The following is a 19991-nucleotide window of genomic DNA, read 5'->3' on the forward strand; positions in this document are numbered from 1 at the left end:
GCAAGAATGTGTGAATTATTGTGTCAACGCTAAAACACTTTGTTGGTGATGTCATTGCTGTTTTCTGTGAAAATGGGGGTTATTTCCTAAGGGCAAATCCTCTTTGCACTACAAGTGCAGTTTCACTGCACTTGTAGTGCAAAGTGTCTTTGCCTTTAGTAAATAACACCCAACAGTGCTTTGTATAAAAGGTTACACAATCACGCCATTTTCTGGACTCAACACATTTCTGTCACGGTCAGCTAAAACAAACACAAGCAGTAAATGTCCACAAAGATTTTCTTTTTTTTGCTTTTTTATTTGATAAAGGCTTCACAAATTTGCTGGCATATTGATGGCCCCCCTACCCACAAAGAACTCCAGGTATCGTAACCGTACATCACGGGCACTCAGGGAGGGCAAGCCAGGACGGCCACTTTCAAGCGCCGTCAGTGTTGTTTCATGGATCATTCCGGCCTCAGGCCCAACTGAGCCAGCATAGTTGGCGGAATGTTTGCGTAAAAAGTTATGGAGAATACAGCACGCCAGGATTATATGATTAAGTTTATACTTCGCCATATGGATGGGTGTCAGAAATAGGCAGAACCAGATGGCCAGGATTCCAGATGTGTTCTCCACCACTCTTCTGGCTCTGGCCAGCCAGTAATTAAAAAGACTCTGTTCCGGGGTGAGGGTCCTCATAGGGAATGGCCGCATAAGATGGTCCCCCAGCGCAAACGCTTCATCAGCAACGAACACGAATGGGAGTCCTTCCACATTGTCCTCTGGAGGTGGCAAGTCCAAGCTGCCATTCTGGAGACGCCTGTAGAACTCTTTCTTGGTCGATGACTCCACCATCGGACATCCGGCCATTCTTCCCCACATCCACATACAAGAAGTTGTAATTAGCTGACACCACTGCCAACATCACAATACTATTGAACCCCTTATAGTTGAAATAGTACGACCCTGAGTTGGGTGGTGGGACGATGTGGACGTGTTTCGCATCAATTGCCCCTCCGCAGTTAGGAAAGTCCCACCGCTCGGCAAAGTGGGAGGCCACAGTCTGCCATTCCTGTGGCGCTGAAGGAAACTGTTGAGGAAAACAAAAATAAATTAATATTTTTGCACATAAACATGGCAAGCAGATTAGACACAAACATTCTTGGCCAACCTCCAGATAGCATTTATTAAGGGGAATTTAACAACACCAAAGTATAAGGTACACCTATGATATTCCCCCTCCCCCCCCTCTCATGGGCCATTTTTAACATTATGGGGGGTGGGAAATCTTGGACAGGTAACCCTCTCTACTTCATTGAGAGATGAATGCCTAAATACAGGGTATTACTTGGAACAGCCCCTCCTTAGTTACACTATTGGCAGCCCACTGGACAGGTAAGAAGTGTCATAATACAAAGATGTAAATACACATTGTACACATTTGAGCACATTTGGACATTCTGCTATTACCTATCAAGATAATAATAGCATACAAAAACTTTAAACAGTACCATTTAAAAGTATACAGGCAGGCCCTTGCACTACATGCTTTGGGGAATTCATCCATAAATCTGACCACAAAAGAGATGAGTATAATGTGTATGGGTTCGGCAAAGTCAGCAGATAGATGATTGAGGATAGATAGAGAATTGGGATCAGCTGACTTAGCAGTTGGGGGGAGGGAGGGTTACTAAAAATGATTTGGGGACACCACAAAAAAAAGCCTCTGGCACTCTGCATGAATTTAAAGCAAAAATCACATTTAAAAACATTTTAGGGGGTGTTTGGGGTAAAGCACTACTATGGAGCTGATAAAATACATTGTTAAGTGACTACATGAGGTGAATATAGGGCAGGAGAGCATGTTGGGGAGGTTAGTGAAGGCAAATCTGTATGAAGGACCTAAAAAATTAATTACATAAAAATCCAGCATGCATTAGGACAAAGGGGACATTCACAGCATATTCCAATCATGGTAATTAGGGAATGGGGAAAGAAATACAATATATTATCAATCATTAAATACAATAAAATGTGATATTAAAGGATAAAAATCTTACCTTCATATACTCCTTCTGCAGGACCTGGATGATGGCAGAACAGGTCTCTGGGATAATGATCCCCAGAGCCTGGGGGAGATGCCTGTCGAGAACTTTAAGTCCTGCAGGCTTCTCCATGTCGCCAAGTACCGCAGGGTAGCGACGAGCCTCTGCTCCAGAGTGATGGCTTGCCTCATGCAGGTATCCTGCCTGCTGATATAGGGGGTCAGCGAAGCCAACAGACGGTGAAATACGGGGTCCGTCATCCTGAGAAAGTTCCTGAAATCATCAGGATTATTCTCACGGATCTCACGGAGCAAAGGCATATGAGAGAACTGGTCACGCTGGAGCAACCAATTCTTGGTCCATGAACTCCTCCCCACCCTGTTCATGGACTGGACTTGTGTCAAGATCAGGACCCCAACACCAAGCCCCCGCACAGCACGAACTCTACGAGGAGTACATATACGAAACATGGCTAGAAAACGGTCGGCTGCTCAGAACGAAGTAACAGAACGCACTGAAGAACAGCAAGGCCTGTGAAGAGCGACCTGAAAAACAGCAACGAGCAGGCAAGATCGCACAGAAAACTCCAATACGAACTTACTGCACGCACTGAAGAGCAGATACAAACCCACAAGCACAAACTGAACCGCAGAAAACGATCTGAAAGCCACGAGTCTGTAAAAGCGCGAATCGTCTCTCACCAAACTTTTACTAACACGAGATTAGCAAAAGGAGCCCAAAGGGTGCCGCGCTTGGTTCTGAACTGGCCTTTTCTAGTCTCGTCGTACGTGGTGTACGTGACCGCGTGGTTGGCGATGGGAAATTCCGACAACTTTGTGCGACCGTGTGTACGCAAAACAAGTTTGAACCGACATCCGTCTGAAAAAATCCTAGGATTTTGTTGTGGGAATGTCCGATCAATGTCCGACCGTGTGTACGGGGCATTACAATTGTTCCCTAGTGTTTCCAGCCAATGTCTGAAAACAAAAGTCTCTGTCATCCGTTGCCAGGAGCGATAAATACAAAATATTCTCAAAATCCATCTTTCAACAATAGCTGGAGCTCAGGCCCCAATTCCCAGGTGCAACCGATCTGATTGTATGGCTTCAGAATTCTGTCAGGGGATGTTATACACAACATCCAATGCAGGTGATCAGATCGCTGGGCTGCACCAAGGAATCAGAGACAAATGAGTAAATAAAGAAAGTATGTTTATTATTAATGATAAAGATACATGTGAAAACAAGACAGCAAACCAAAAGCAAGAAAATGGTGAAAACACAGCAAACCCTCAAACCCACCTAACTATTTATCTAACTAATATAATACACGAGCAAGGAAACAAACATGAAATAAAAATAAGGCATGGGCAAAAGCGACAAGGGAACAGAAACCAGGAATACTGAAGCAGACCAAGGAGCAGGGAACAGGAAACAGGACTCAAGGACAGGATACACAAATGGGGTCCAGGAACAAACAGGAACAGGCTGGAACAAGAGCAGGTACTGGCAGGAAAAAGGGCTTAGCAGAGGAATTCTGAAGCACTGAGGCTAGTTCAGGGCAGGTTTATATAGTCCAGCAAACCCATGACAGGTGTGCTTGATGGCAAGTCTGAAGTCCAGGAAGGGAGACACCCGCTGGTGGCCACTGGAATTACACCCTTTTGGTGCTGAATGTAATAGTGCCACCAGCAGGTGAAACCGGAGATTACACCGTTCCTGACTTAATGTCTCATATTGCCTTCACTTTATCAAAGTTAAACTTTGTTGTGGATGTGTATGTTATGGTTTTAAACATGCCTGTTTAGCCACAAAAAGGCTATATACTGTCACACATACATGTTATACACCAAAGATGTTGGTTTGTTAAAAAAACCTTTTATAATGCACATGTGAATGTGCTTCGAGTAAAATGTTTTATACTCATCAATGTGTGGCTTCTTCTTTCAATGCTCAATACCAGTTTTTGGAGCAAGTTGATGTAGTTACAGTGACAATGGGGGTTATTTACTAAAGGCAAATCCACTTTGCACTACAAAAGCACTTTTAGTGCAGTTTCAGTGCACTTTCAAGTGTACTTGTAGTGCAAAGTGGATTTGCCTTTCGTAAATAACCCCCACAGTGCTCTAAAATTTGCCCCAATACAGCCATTTTAGGGACTCCAATCAATTAATTCATGGAGTTGAAAAGGATGATTATTTTTATCATTAATGCATTACATACATTAACAACAAAAACATTGTGTGTGTGTAGCAGACCCATAGCACAACATAATAGTTACCTGAAGACAAGATTGTCATCTCATGCATGAAATAAGTTACATTTGTACTATTGAAGAAAATGCCCCCCCCCCCAAAAAAAAAGCCATTGGAGAACCTAGGAGACAGATAAAAGAAACACAAGCAGTAAATCAAATAAAATATGAGTTCAGGTTATAACAACAAATTTATTTTCCATAGTTTTTAAACAGTATCTGGGATATCAATTGCCCCCCTACCTGTAAAGTACTCCACATAGCTTTGCCGTACTTCACAGGCATTTTGGGGAGGCAAGCCAGGACGGCCAGCTTCAAGTGCAGTCATGTTTGAGTCCAGTGAGCCAGCCTCAGGCGCAACTGAGGCCACATAGTTGGCTGCATTTTTTCGTAAAAAGTTGTGCAAAATGCAACAGGAAAGAACAATGTGGTTTAGTTTATATTCCGCCATATTGATTGCAATAAGGAATAGGCAGAACCGACTGGCAATTATGCCAAAGGCATTTTCAACCACTCTTCTGGCTCTGGCCAGCCGGTAATTAAAAACCCTCTGGTCCGGGGTGAGGGTCCTCATAGGGAATGGCCGCATAAGATGGTCCCCATGGGGCAAATGCTTCATCTGTGACAAATACAAATGGGAGGCCCGCCACGTTGTCTTCTGGAGGTGGCAAGCCCAAGCTGCTATTCTGGAGCCGTCTGAAGGACTCTGTCTGGGCGAGGACTCCACCATCTGACATCTAGCCATTCTTCCCCACGTCCACATAGAGGAATTCATAAGTCACCGACACCACCTTATAGTTATAATAGTATGACCCCAAGTTGGGGGGTGGGGCGATGTGGACATGTTTGCCATCTATTGCCCCACCGCAGTTGGGAAAGTCCCACTGCTGGGCAAATTGGAAGGCCACAGTCTGCCATTCATGTGGGTTGGAAGGAAACTGTAAAGTCAAACAAACAAAAAAATTGTACTTTTGCACATAACATTGCAAACAGATTAGACACAAACATTCTTGGCCAACATGAGTAGAACATTTATTGAAATGAGTATTTATCCCTACCCGCCTATAGTAATATGACGTCCACAGATGGGATCTCCCATCCTGGGTGGACGTCATATGACGGCCTCGGGTTTCCGGCCGCCTAGGGGGCACGCGCGTGCCCGCCGCATTGCTTGGGACCCGGTGCGTGTGCCGGCGGCCGCGATGTCCGCCAGGCACCCGCGATTGCCCGTTAACCGGGCCGGACCGTGGATCTCTGTGTGTAAACACAGAGGTCCACGTCCTGTCAGCTCAGAGGAGAGCGGAGAGGAGAGCGATCTGTGTTCCCAGAACGGAGGAACACTGATCGGTCTCCTCCCCTTGTGCGTCCCCTCCCCCTACAGTTAGAAGCATTCCCTAGGAAACACATTTAACCCCTCCCTGCCCCCTAGTGGTTAACTCCTTCACTGCCTGTCACATTTACACAGTAATCAATGCAATTTTATAGCATTGATCGCTGTATAAATGTGAATGGTCCCAAAAATGTGTCAAAAGTGTCCGATGTGTCCGCCAGAATGTCGCAGTCACAAAAAAAAATTGCGATCGCCGCTATTACTAGTAAAAAAAAAAAAAATAATAATTTTTTTTAAAAATGCCATAAATCTATCCCGTATTTTATAGATGCTATAACTTTTGCGCAAACCAATCAATATACGCTTATTGCGATTTTTTTTTACCAAAAATATGTAGAAGAATACGTATCGGCCGAAACTGAGAAAAAAATTAGTTTTTTTTTTTTAAATTTGGATATTTATTATAGCAAAAAGTAAAAAATATTGTGTTTTTTTTTTCAAAATTGTCACTCTTCTTTTGTTTATAGCGCAAAAAATAAAAACCGCAGAGGTGATCAAATACCACCAAAAGAAAGCTCTATTTGTGGGGGAAAAAAGGATGTCAATTTTGTTTGGGTACCACGTCGCACGACCGCGCAATTGTCGTTTAAAATGCAACAGCGCTGAAAACTAAAAACTGGTCTGGGAAGGAAGGGGGTGAAAATGCCCGGTATTGAACCGGTTAAAGTCAAAAGTATAAGGTACACTTCTCATATTCCTCACCCCCTCTGATGGCCCATTGTAAACATTTTATGGTAGGGAGGGGAGATGTTTGGGACAGGTAACCGTCTCCAGTTCATTGAGAGCTGAATGCATAATTAATGTGTATTAATTTGGCCCCTCCTTACTTACATTATTGGCAGTCCACTGGACAGGTAAGAAGTGTCATAATCCAAAAATATGAATACACACTGTCCAAATTGAAGCACATTTTTACATTCTGTAATTACCTATCAAAATAATAGGAGAACAAAACTTTAAACAGTACCATTTGAAAGTATTCAGGCAGGCACCTGCACTACATGCTTTGATGAATTCATCCATAAATATGAACACAAAAGAGGTAGGTATAGTGTGTATGGGTTTGGCAAAGTCAACAGATAGAGTATTGGTATCAGTTGACTTAGCGGTTGGGGGAGGGAGGGTTCAAAATGAGTTTTGGCACCCAAAAAAAGCCCCTTGCACTCTGCCTGAATTTAAGGACAAAAATCACATTTGGCCACATTTTAGGGGATGTTTAGGGTAAGCACTACAATGGAACAGACAGAATACGTAGTTAAGTGACTAGGCTAGGTGTGTATGGGCCAAGGATAGCATGCTGGGGAGGTTAGTGAAGGCAAATATGCATGAAGGACAAAAAAGGAGCATTAAAAGCTTACAGCAAGCATTAGGACAAAGAGGACATTCACAGCATATTACAATCATGGTAATTATAGAATGATGAAAGAAATACAATACATTAGCAAACATTAAATACATAGAATGTGATGTTAAAGGATAAAATTTACCTTAATATAGTCCTTCTGCAGGACCTGAATTATGGCAGAACAGGTCTCTGGAGTAATGATTCCCAGAGCCTGGGGGGAGATCCCAGTCATGAACTTAATATCCTGGAGACTTCTCCCCATCACCAAATACCCCAAGGTGGCGATGAGCCTCTGCGCAGGAGTGATGGCTTTCCACATGCAGGTGTCCTGCTTCATAATATAAGGGAACAGCAAAGCCAACAAATGGTGAAAAACGAGGTCCGTCATCCAGAGATAATTCCTGAAATCATCAGGATTATTCTCCTGGATCTCCTGCAGCAAAGGCATATGACAGAATTGATCACTCTGGAGTAACCAATTCTTGGTCCATGAACTCCTCCTCACCCTGTTCATGGACTGGACTTGGGTCAAAGCAAGAACTCCAACACCAAGCCCAACAACGGCACAAGCTCTCCGACTAGAATGTAACCTCAACATGGCTAGAAAACGGTTGGCTGGTCAGAAGGAACTAACAGAACGCACTAAAAATCAGAAAGGACCTGAGAAGAACGAGCTAAAAATCAGAAACAAGCGGACAAGAACGCACTGAAAAACAGAAGCAAACTATAAATAGAATGCACTGAAAGACAGGAACAAACTGATAACACGCACTGAAGAACATATACAACCCATAAGGAACAAACTGACAAGCAGAAACAAACTGAAAAGCACGAGGCTGAAATTCGCGAATTTTCTCTCACCAAACTTCAACTAACACAAGATAAACACGAGATTAGCAAAAGGAGCCCAAAGGGTGGCGCGCTGGCTATTGAACCTCCTTTTTATAGTCCTGTCGTACTTGTTGTACGTCACCGCGTTCTCACATTTGGAATTTTGGGCCAACATTTGTGTAACATTGTTTATGCTTAAGACAAGTTTGAGCCAACATCCTTCGGAAAAAAATCCACGGTTTTGTTGTTGGAATATCCGACCATGTGTACGTGGCATTAGACACACCCAAACGATCCTAAAAGTCTGTGTACATGGACACATAGACTTTTATGGAGTGTGAGATAAGGAGTTTTGGAAAAATAAATGCAAAAAGCTCCTAAACTCAAGTTTAGGATCTACTAGTGTACATGGAGCCTAAGTGAGTACAAAATGAGCCAAATTAGGGGGTGGGGTTATTCACCCTTTATTGTTATTTTTATAATAGATTCAAAGTATTGGAGATTATGGCAAAGGCAAAGAAACTACTCTGGAGGGTTAGCATGCTTGGCTAGTAATTCATTCTTAGTGCTGAGAAAATCATTGCCAGTTTCTAGGTGTTAGCATACGGAGGCTAGAGTTGATGAACTTCATCTAAAACACGTAGTTGCCTCATTGCTAGGGTGATTCTTTAGTTTTAATGTTTTGTGATTCCATCAATGAAGTTAGAATTCCTGATCTGTATACTCATGCTGGGTTAGTTGCACAGAAAGTACTGAAACTAAAACACTTTGAGCTTGACACTCAACCAGGTGCATTGTATATCCAGAAGAAGAAAGCAGAAATTGCAGCCATTTCTTTTAAGTATTCATAAACCAATGCAGAAGTCAATGTATGAAATTACACCACATACACCAAACTGAATGAAAAGGAACATTTAGGTTACCATTAGAAGTACCATAACATTATTCATTATACCAAAGAAAGTCAATACATGAACCCTAAAGCCTCATACACACGATCGGATTGTTCGCCAACAAAAACGTGGAATTTTGTCCGAAGGGCGTTGGCCCAAACTTGTCTTGCATACACACAAATGTTGGCCAACAATTACAAACGTAGTGACGTACTAGACATACTAGGAGCCGATAAAAAGGAGGTTCACTAGTCATGCGCCACCCTTTGGGCTTCTTCTGCTAATCTCGTGTCAGTAGAAGTTTGGTGAGTGTCGATTTGTGCTTTTCAGCCTCGTGCTTGTCAGTTTGTTTCTGTTTTTTAGGTTGTACTTGTCAGTTTGTTTCTCTTTTTCAGTGCGTGCTTTTCAGGTCTTTTCTGATTTTCAGTGCATGCTTGTCAGGTCATTTCTGATTTTCAGATTGTGCTTGTCAGGTCCTTTCTGATTTTCAGTGCATTCTTGTCAGTTTCTGAACGGCCATTCGTCTACTAGCCATGTGGCATTCTCGTCGGAGAGATCGTGCTATTATTGGCCTTGGAGTTATTGCTTTGACCCAAGTCCAGTCCAGGAACAGGGGGAGGAGGAGTTCTTGGACCAAGAATTGGTTGCTTAATCGTGACCAATTCTTTCATATATGCCTTTGTTGCGGGAGCTCCAGGAGAATAATCCTGATGATTTCAGGAATTATCTCCAGATGACGGACCCCTGCTTTCACCGTCTATTGGCTTTACTTACCCCCTATATTAGTAAGCAGGACACATGCATGTGGCAAGCCCTTACTCCCGAGCAAAGGCTCGTCGCCACCTACTTGGCAATGGGGAGAAGTCTCCAGGATCTGAAGTTCACAACTGGGATCTCCCCTCAGGCTGTGGGAATCATTATTCCAGAGACCTGTTCTGCCATCATCCAAGTCCTGCAGGACTATATTCAGGTAAGTTTTAGCCTTTAGCATCACATTCTATGTATTTAATGTTTGCTAATGTATTGTACTAATTTCTTCACTCCATAAGTGTAAGGCTGACCGCAGGTCAGCCTGTGTTTGTAAGAGGAGTCAGGCCGCATAAAGCCTGCCCTCCTTTGCCTCCTCCCTTTGTGGTCGTAGGCTCTCATCTTGTCATCATTTCCGGGGACTCTGACGTTATTTCTGGATTGTGGGACAAGCGAGGAAGACGTTCGGGGTTGTCACTCTCCTTGCTCATGGCAAGCCTCGGCTCAGCATTTTCCTTGTGGCGATCGTTCTGTGGATCTCGTGCGCTGCGGGCGCAGGTAAGGGGAGTTCATCTTCCCACCATTTGGTCATCCTCACGCCGGCTGGTCCTACTGGCCTGGTTGGTTTGGTCTGATGCTGGGTGGGCTGGTGAGGTTGGCGGCAGGGCAGGCTCAGGGGTCAGGTGGCTGCATTCAGGGCTTCTTAGTGGGGGGAGTGTGTTTTGGGGGCCAGGTGGAGAGGTTTGTCATTTCTGTCAGGGAGGCCATGCGACCCCATCTCTATTGGGGGCTCAGCATCAGACCGGTGTGGGTGCTGGTCATTCAGGGGCAGTTCAGCAGGGACTCCTCCCCCATGTGCTCAGCTTCGTGGCACCCCACTTTCGTTTCGGGGGGTTCCATGTAGGCATGGTCACGTACCATCCCACCAGCCATTCTCTGGTATGTTTCAGGGCATGTGTGTCGCTTCAGTTTCTGTTATCTAAACTTCACATTCTTGATGTTTGTTGCTGAGTGTAGTTTGTATGTTTATGTTCCTTTTTTCTTTAATTGTTTTTTTCTACGCATCTACTGGAGGCACGAAGTTGCATTCTTTGCATGTTTTTCTTTTGTTTTCCCATCTATTTCAGGTAGGTATTATTTGTTTTTCTCACACCGGTTTTTTCAGGGGTGGTTTTATTTTTCTTTATTCAAAGCTGACGCAGGTACATACGCATTATTCTGAGTAGTTGCTGTGTGTATTGTTTCTTTTCATAGTGGTGGTTTTTCTATGTTGCAGCAGGATTATCAGGAGTCTGTTGTTTGGTGAACTCCAGGCAGTTCAGGTATGTATTTTAGTTTGTGACACATTTTCACACTGCAGGGCTGTCTACGTTCTTCCACTGCAGGTTACCCATCATGTCTATGGGTTTTCAGCAGATTGAGGTGATCGTTTTTAATTGGCTTGTTCAGTGACAAGTCTCCTAATCTGTTATTACGCAGCTTACGTATCTCGTACGAACTCACGTTTTCGTTTCTCATGCAAATTTTTGTTTCTCATGCAATTTACGTTTCTCATGCAATTTACGTTTCTCCTGCATTTTACGTTTCTCATGCTATTCTTGTTTTCATGCAATTTACATTTCTCATGCGACTTACGTCATTTTTTCCCATGTTACTCACATTTCCCATGTTACTCACGGTTCTCTTGTCATTCATGTTTCCCAGGTTACTCACGTTTCCCAGGTTACTCACGTTTCCCAGGTTACTCATGTTTCCTATGTATCTCACGTTTCTCATGTATCTCACGTTGCTCATGCAACTTATGTTTCTCGTGCAACCTGCGTTTCTCATGTAGGTTGCTTTTCTCATTCAGCCGTGGTTCTCATGCTGCTCACGTTTCTCATTCAGTTACGTTCCTTCACGCAGCTTTCATTCCTGTCGCAGGTTACTTTTCTCAGTCTGCTCACATTTCTCACGCTCTTCATTTTCCTCACTCAGTTACGTGCCGTTTTCACTCAGTATGTAGTTACTCTTTTCATCATTTTGTTGGGTACCATTCATATGTTTGCACCATAATGAATTCACATCTTCAAGGTTAAGTCATGAAGTTTCCACTGCAGTTGCCTGTCTCGTTTGTCAGGTTTGCACGGATTGAGTGGCTTGTGCAGTGGCAAGTCTCCTCATCCATGTTACATACATTACAGCTCGGTTTCTGTTTCATAATTTACATGTTACCATTACTTCAGTAGCTTGACACGTTTTCAGGTTTCAAGGCCTGAGTTTACACTTTTAATTTGGCTGTTACACCTCAGGTAACTTGGCCTGGTAATTACACAAGACTGGCATGTGTCGGTCCCGTTCTTACATTGTGTTTTTCGGGGGGGGGGCGGGGGCAGTTGGTTACATTCTTGTTTATGTCAAGTTTATTTTTCGGTTTATGCAGGTCCAGCAGCAGATACTGGGGACTTCGCTTCTATCCCTCCTTCTTCGGCTAGGGGGTCGGAGCATGGTAGCTTACCCTCTCTCAGAACCTGGACCGTCCCAAGGCTGATGGCAGAACTACAATGCAGAGGGATTGCTTTCCCAGCTTCAGGTTGCTGTTCCCTTGTGCGTTGGACGTGAGTGCGGAGCAAGTTACCCTGCGGACTGTGGTTTCTTCTCTGTCCCAGATCCACACTACCCTAAATTCCCTAGCTACGTCCTCCCAGGAGTTGCAGAATAGAGTGGAGGTGTTGGAAAGTCAGCCTAATGCAGCTCCAGGAGCTTCTACTAGCCCAGGGGCTTTAGCGGATTCCAGAACCCCCTCGGTGCTTAGGCCGATACCGTTAGGCCCAGGTAATAACTTGTGAGCTCCCCCCATTACTCCGGCACATTTTATCCCTGGGAGCATCAAAAAGGACATCTTGGAGGGCAAGGATGTTAACCTTGCGTCCCTGTTTTTTTTTTTTTTTAAATCAAAAAAGGTTTTATTGCTCATAAGAAAAAACACACATTACATTTATACATGAACCATAATCAGCATTTCTTTTTCCATGTAGTAATATAGCTATCTATTAGGTGTTATAGTTAACAACTTAAAACTGTCAGCATTCGGACTATGTGTCCCATCTGATTAAACCGGCAATATATTCTCCAGTAGCCACACACCTTCCTCCTCCATCCTCCAATACACACTCTCAGCATCTACATGTCATATCTTTAAACACTTCTTAGAAGTCTCATCTGTACCAATTCCATGGGGCTTATTCCAGGCACATCCATCCACGGGTCCCACAGTCTGTCAAATTTTCCAGGGCTACCCCTGTGCTGGTATATATATTTTTCCATTATAAGCGTTTTTCCCATATTTCGTATCCATGTTTTACTACTAGGTGGCGTAGCAGACTTCCATCCCATCAGTATTACCTTCCTAGCCTGAAACAGTGCCCATGCAAAGGCAACCCTCGTCACCTCCTCCGCAATTACCCCCTCCAGAACTCCCAGTAAACAACACAATGGATCTAGAGGGACATTGGCCTGGAACACCTGATTTAGTGTAGCCAGGACCTCTGTCCAGTACCTATGGAGTTTGGGGCAACGCCAAAGGAGGTGAATCAGGTCCCCAGCTGTTGCCCTGCATCTGCCACATAATGAGTCTGGAGCTCTGCCCATTCTATGTAACCTTACAGGGGTATAATGTACTCTCAATAGGATATATAGTTGGGAGACCCTCTGCGCCACGTTTAGTGAGCAGGTGTTAACTGCTTGCAAAGCTTCTTCCCACACCTCCCCCGACAAGGGGCCCACATCCGCCTCTCTCTGAGCAGCCGCCTTTGTGGGGTACCCCTCTAACAATGATGCTAATAGCATGTTATAGCATTGTGAAATTATACCTTTAGTCTCTGACGCCTCCTGCATTATATGAAAAACCGGTGTGGGGGATTGGGACCAATCTGTCGCAGCCCCTTGTGCTTTAATTGCACGCTGTAATTGTAAATAGTAAAATAACATACTGGTAGGCAGAGAGTATTTAGCTTGTAAATCCTTGAACGATAACAATGTTCCATTACTGAATATCTGGTACATATGTGTGATACCCCTGCAGCGCCATCTGTGCCCTTGTTGGAGCTTGGCAAGTTCAATATATGTTTTATTTTCCCATATCCGGCTATACCGAAACATTTTGTACTTGTTTAGCTTTGTTCCATACCTTCTGCAAAAGTGTATATGTGGGCATTTGCTTATTGGGCCTTTGGAAAATGTGAGCCTCCAGTCCCTCAGGTATTGACTCCGCCCCTGTGCCCACCAGCATAAGCTTAGCAGATGAGCCCAGCGGCAGAGGGGCCATGGCACCTATCAAATGCTGCAGTTGTGCTGCCAAGTAGTATATCCAAGGATTGGGGAGGGCAAGGCCTCCCCCCTCCTTTGAGCACTGCAGCTGTTCTAATTTAATTCTGGGGGGTTTGATGTGCCATAACAACAGCCGAAATAAGGAGTTAACCACTCTGAATATCTTCAGCGTAATAACTGCTGGCGTGTTATGTAGCATGTACAGAAATTGTGGCATCAGAATCATTTTTATGAGATTCACTTTTCCTGCCAGGGACATCTTAAGTTTATTCCAAACATTTATTTTATCTCTAAACCGTGACAGCAGAGGGTAGATATTTAGGCTACAAAATTCCGTAAGTTTAGGTGAGATGTTGATACCTAAATATTTAAAGGTAGACACTACGGGTATCTGACTCGGGGGTCTCTCATTAGTCATCGGGGAACAGTCTATAAACATTAATGCAGATTTAGTCCAGTTAATAGTGAGGCCTGAAAAGTGGCCAAATTCTGTTATAAGAGACATCACCTGGTCTAAGGATCCCTCTGTGTCTTCCAAAAACAGAAGCATGTCATCGGCGTAGAGCATGATTTTTTCATGCAATTCACCATACCGAAAACCCCTAATCTGTGGGCAATCTCTCACCTGTGCCGCCAGGGGCTCTATAGCCAGTGCAAAGAGCAGGGGGGACAGAGGGCACCCCTGTCTGGTCCCCCTGCTCAACCCAAAGGCATGTGACATTCTATCCGCCATACGTACAGCAGCCTGTGGTGTATCATACAGCAGCCTCACCCACCTGATGAACCTAGGCCCAAACCCAAACTTGGCCAGAACCGCCCACAGATACCTCCAGCACACTCTGTCAAATGCCTTATTGGCATCAAGAGACAGCAAGGCCCTACGACCCATAGATTCCGAGGGAGTCTGCATGTTTAGGTATAGTCGTCTAAGATTGGTCGCTGTAGATGTTCGAGGCATAAATCCTGCTTGATCTGTGTGAACTATTGATCTAACAATCCTATTAACCCGCATGGCCAGTACTTTAGCTAGTAATTTAATGTCGCTCTGTAAAAGCGATATAGGCCTATAGGAGCCGGGGTCTAAGGGGTCCTTACCCATTTTCAACAGTAATATAATATTAGCTTTAGTCATAGTGGTGGGTAGTCTACCCAATGTAAAGGATGCATTTAATACCTCAAGCAATTTAGGTAAGATTATTTCGCCATATTGGGTGTAAACCTCCATGGGAAGCCCATCGTCCCCAGGGGCCTTGCATGTAGGGAAAGAGGCAGCTGCCTCCCTCAGTTCGTCTAGTGAAATTGGTGCTTCCAACTCCCCCCTCGCCTGGTGGGTCAGAGTTGGAAGCGTTATTGTACCCATGTATGTCTGCAGCTCCTCGTCTGTGTAACTGTCACACGGCTTGTATACCTCAGCATAAAAAGAAGCCAGCTCCTCTATAATTTTCTCCGGATCATTCACCAGGCGTCCCGAGGAGCAATGTATCGCTCCTACAGCAGGGGACGACTGTTGAGATCTGGCTATTCTAGCCAACAATCTACCAGTTTTTTCACCCTCTTCATAGAATGCTTGTTTAGTAAAGAACCGTTTGCGTTCCGCGGCGGAGGACCTCAACCGGTCCAGGGACTCCTGAGCCGATATCCATGCCTCCCTCGCGGACTCTGATGAGTCTAAAATAAAAGCAAGCTCCAATTGCTTCACCCGGTCTTCCACCTGTACCAGTATGGCTGCGGAATTGTGTTTTACGTCAGCAATTTCAGCTTTAAATGTACCCCTTAGGCATTCCTTAAAGGCATCCCATCTCAATAGTAAGTCAGTTTGTCTCCGGTTGTCAGAAAAGTATTGTTCTATCTGTTTCATTACTCTATCGTGAGAAGTGAAAAGTTTTAGCCAAAAAGCATTCAGTTTCCACAGTGCTCTCGGCAGTGTGGTTGCCGGTCTGGTAATAAGGTATGCGACCAGAGGGGAGTGATCAGAGACCCCCCGGGGTAAATAATCCACCATGTGCATAACGCTTAAGAGCTGCGGGGACCCCACACACAGGTCTATACGGGAAAGTGACGCATGGGTTTTGGAGAAGCACGAAAACTGTTTGGTTGTAGGGTGTTTAGCTCTCCACAAGTCTATCCATCCCACCTCTATCAGTAGTCTGCTCAAAATAGTGCTCCTGTTTCCCAAGGGTGGCTGTGCCAGGGGATGCTTGTCTAGTCTGGGATCTAGGTAGCCATTAAAGTAACCCATGATCATTATAGGGACATCAGGTTTGTCGACCAGGTAAGTCAAGAGGAGCTGCAAGATTTCTCTGGAGAATGGAGGAGGTACGTACACAAACACCAAAATCAACGTCAATGTATATAACCTGCAATGTAAAAAATACAAAGCTACCCATGGAATCAATAACAGCGTCTAATTCCTGGTAGGCCAAGGATTTATGTACCAGAACACTCACCCCGCGAGAATATGCAGTGTGAGTGGAATGGTAGGCCTTGCCCACCCAGGAATACTGCAGAAAGCTAACTGTATCCTTTGTTAGATGAGTCTCCTGGAGGCTCACTATTGCTGGGTGAAATTTTTTCAGACATGTGCTTATCATGGTACGTTTCAAGGGATCATGGACACCCCGGACGTTCCATGTCACAACTGGAGTGTTCGCCATGTCTGGTACTGTAAGGTAATATGTCCTGGGTAAACCTGTTTTTTCGCCTCTTCCTCAAGCAGTAAAAGATCAGTGCATGTCCCAATGACCCAAACTTTCCCGATGTAGCATTCAGCGTTGATTGGCAATGTTGACCCGAGACATCCCTGGAAGGATGCGCGTGGCATCCCCATATTCAAAAATGTCCTTCCTAGCTGAAACAGTGTGGTCCGTAATTTAGAACCTGTTTTTTGGGTGTGAGCAACTGTCCCGCAACGGTCAGAGGGGGACTCCCCCATTCCATCTGTGCACCTTAAATTGTGCCATAAACTTGTGCCAACCGGGCACTTCCTTGCGTCCCTGTTAATTGCTGCTCACGATGTGGCAGATAACAGCTCTTACGCTTGCGGGGATGTTTAGGTGGTGGTTAAGACCAGGGATCACAGGCTCAATCATAAGTTGTCCATCCCTGAGTTTGTCCTGGCCTTCTAGGCGGACTTACAGAGCAAATGATGTCTACAGAGAAATCATTTGCTCTGTAAGTCCACTTAGAAGGGAAGAGTTGGACCTTTACCTATATACGATGGTTGAGTTAGGCCACAAGTATGGGGGGGTCCAATTTTTATGACTACCACCCGTCTTTTTCTGCCAAGGCTGTGGCCTGTTTTGCTCAATTCCAGGTAGAGCAACATAGATACCGAGTTGTTTTGCCGGCAGTTCATGGGCTCAGATCTCTGGTGTGCGCGACTTGCCAGTTGTCCATGCACACGGCATACTGGTGCCCCAATTCGGAGGTTCCTGCTCTGCCTAGTACGTCCGGGGGGTCAGGTGCCTCTTTCCCATCCTCAGGCCATCCGGCACCTTTGGATAAGTTAGGACGGCCCATTCTTTTTTGGGGAAAATCCCAGATTTGTAACAATTACAACCTTGGGATGTGCAATTATAGTCAATGCCGTCTGTTACACATTTGTGCCGAGTGTTTCAGGGCTCACCCTAAGTCGGCCTGTTCACTAAGGCAGAACAAACCTCGTGACTAAGCCGCATCAACATGCCTTTTTTGCAAGAGTGTTTAGCCACACATCCGTCACCTTCTTTGAGCAACTTTTTGGTAAAGGGTTTCTCGGAGGATTCCATACGGGGTTTGTCTCCTTGCCATCAGATAGTTTTGAATGACCAAATCTCAGGTCTTCTTCCATAGACACGGAAGCGGTGAATCTGTTCCTGCTAACAGAACTTAAGGGCTTCATCATCGGGCCATTTACCGCACCACCTTTCCGGGTTTGGAGGGTCAACCCCCTGGTCAACCCCCCTGGGGCTTGTTAGAGGGAAGTTTTCCAATAAACTGTGTTTGATCTATGACTTGTCTGCCCCTCATTGTTCACGCATAGCTAGCCTCAGCTCTTTGATTCCTTCGGAAGAATTTTCTCTCAAATATGCTTCGGTAGATCAGGCGATTCAGTCTATCATCAGGGTGGGCACAGGCACCTGGTTGTCCAAAGCAGACATTGCAGACGCTTTTAAGCTTCTGCCAATTCTGCCGTCACTCTGGCAGTGGAATGTATCAGGTGGAAGGGAGTTTACTATTTTGCCAGCAAACTTACTTTTGGGTTCAAAAGTAGCCCTTGGTTGTTCGACTCATTTGCCCAGGCCCTTACCTGGAACCTCACTCACAGGGAAAATTGTCACAAGGTGATTGATTATTTAGATGATTTTCTCCTTATTGAAAGTTGTGATCAGGTCCCCACCAACCTTCAGAAGCTCACTTCAGTTTTTTAAGCTCTCAACGTCCCACTAGCAGTTAAAAAAATGTAAGGTCCTGTTACTAGACTCACGTTCCTGGGTATCCCGCTTGATTCTCAGTCCAGGCAGGCCAGTCTTCCTACAGACAAGCTAGTTAGGATCAGAGATCGCATTCATGCCTTTATGGTCTCCCGTGTCTGTACCAGGGTGGAGTTACAGTCACTGCTGGGCATGTTAAATTTTGCAATGAGGATCATTCCCCAGGGGAGGGCTTCCATTTCCAGGTTGTTATCATTATTGCCTTCTGCCCCTAGCTCGGATTCTTGGTTTATTCTGGATCCTTCCGCTCTATCTGATCTACTAATGTGGGATGAGTTCCTCCAGCATTGGAATGGGGTCACCATGTTTATACCTGCAGTGTCCAGTTTTTCCCCTCAAGTGTCCACAGATGCAGCGGCCACCAAAGGCTATGCGGCCATTTTTGGCTCACACTGGCTGGCAGTGTCTTGGTCTGATGAGGCCTTGGCAATTCCTCGGTTTACAGAGACATTGGCGATGTTTGAAATTTATCCAATAGTAGCAGCGGCTCAGGTATGGGGGCATTTATGGGCGGGACAGATGGTGCTTTTTTCCACAGATAACCAGGCGACCTACAAAGTCATCAACAATGGCAGATCTAAGTCCTTGCTGATCATGGGTTTTGTGCGTAGGCTCGTTTGGTTGTCCCTCCATTTCAATTTTCACTTACATTGTAGGCTTGTCAACGGTGCAGATAATGTAGCAGCTGATGCTCTGTCCCAGTTTCATTTCCCACTGTTTTTCCAGCAGGTCCTGGATGCAGTTGCCTGCACCACGCCTTCTCCACGGTTCCAGCAATTAGTGATGGATTAGATTCCCACTGGGCTGATGCAGCAGCCTTGACCGATAAGTCTTTATCTTTGAATACTAGGAAAGCTTATGACACTGCTTGGAATGTTTTCCAGGCTTTCCCGTCAAGGTTTCCTAGTCCTGACCATTACTACATCCAGTACCTACTAGCTTTTACTGCTTTTTGCCACTCCCAACTCAAATTGGCCCACAGCACCATCAAGACGTATCTGTCTGGGATTCAGCATTTCATGTTTTTGGAAGACCCCAATAGGCCCTCTATATTTTCTGTGCACCCTATTAAAGCCATCCTCAAAGGAATCCAGAAGATTAGCCCTGCTGCCGTGGTCAGCAGACTTCCCATCATGGGTCATATTTTTCGTGACATGTCTGACTTGCTCAGGAGGTCTCCTTTTGGGTTGTTGCCAAGCTTGGTGCTCAAAGCAGCGATATATCTAAACTTTTACGTTTTTTTTATGCCAGGGAAGTTTATGGTTTCAGGCCCAGGGTCTCGCATACTTTTGATCAATCAACTGGTTAGACACCCCCGCCACTTCTATTTACATCTGCATGCTTGCAAGATGCAGCAAACGGGAGTCGGCATGGACATCAGGTTTTTTGAGACTGGCAAGGCGTGGTGCCAGGTGTTGGTTTTAGACCAGATCGTCAGTGCTACATCTGATAAGCCCAGGGATGGTCCTCTGTTGCCTTTTCCTAGTGCTCCCCTCTCCGCAGCTCAATTCATACTTCATTGACGTACCCTATTGGCCAATCTGGGTCTGGACCCTAAAGCGTACTCTGGCCAGTGGCGGAATTATCAGGGTCGCACCAGTCACATTTGCGACTGGGCCCTTGAGTTCTGCCACTGTGGGGGGGCCCGCCGCTGCCCAGGAGATAGTAATTCACGCGGAGCCCCGGTCGTCCCGCCCAACCTCTCCTGCTGCTCTGCCCATCCTC

The sequence above is a fragment of the Aquarana catesbeiana genome, linkage group LG01, assembly GCF_042186555.1.
Source record: "Aquarana catesbeiana isolate 2022-GZ linkage group LG01, ASM4218655v1, whole genome shotgun sequence".
Taxonomy (NCBI): Eukaryota; Metazoa; Chordata; class Amphibia; order Anura; family Ranidae; genus Aquarana; species Aquarana catesbeiana.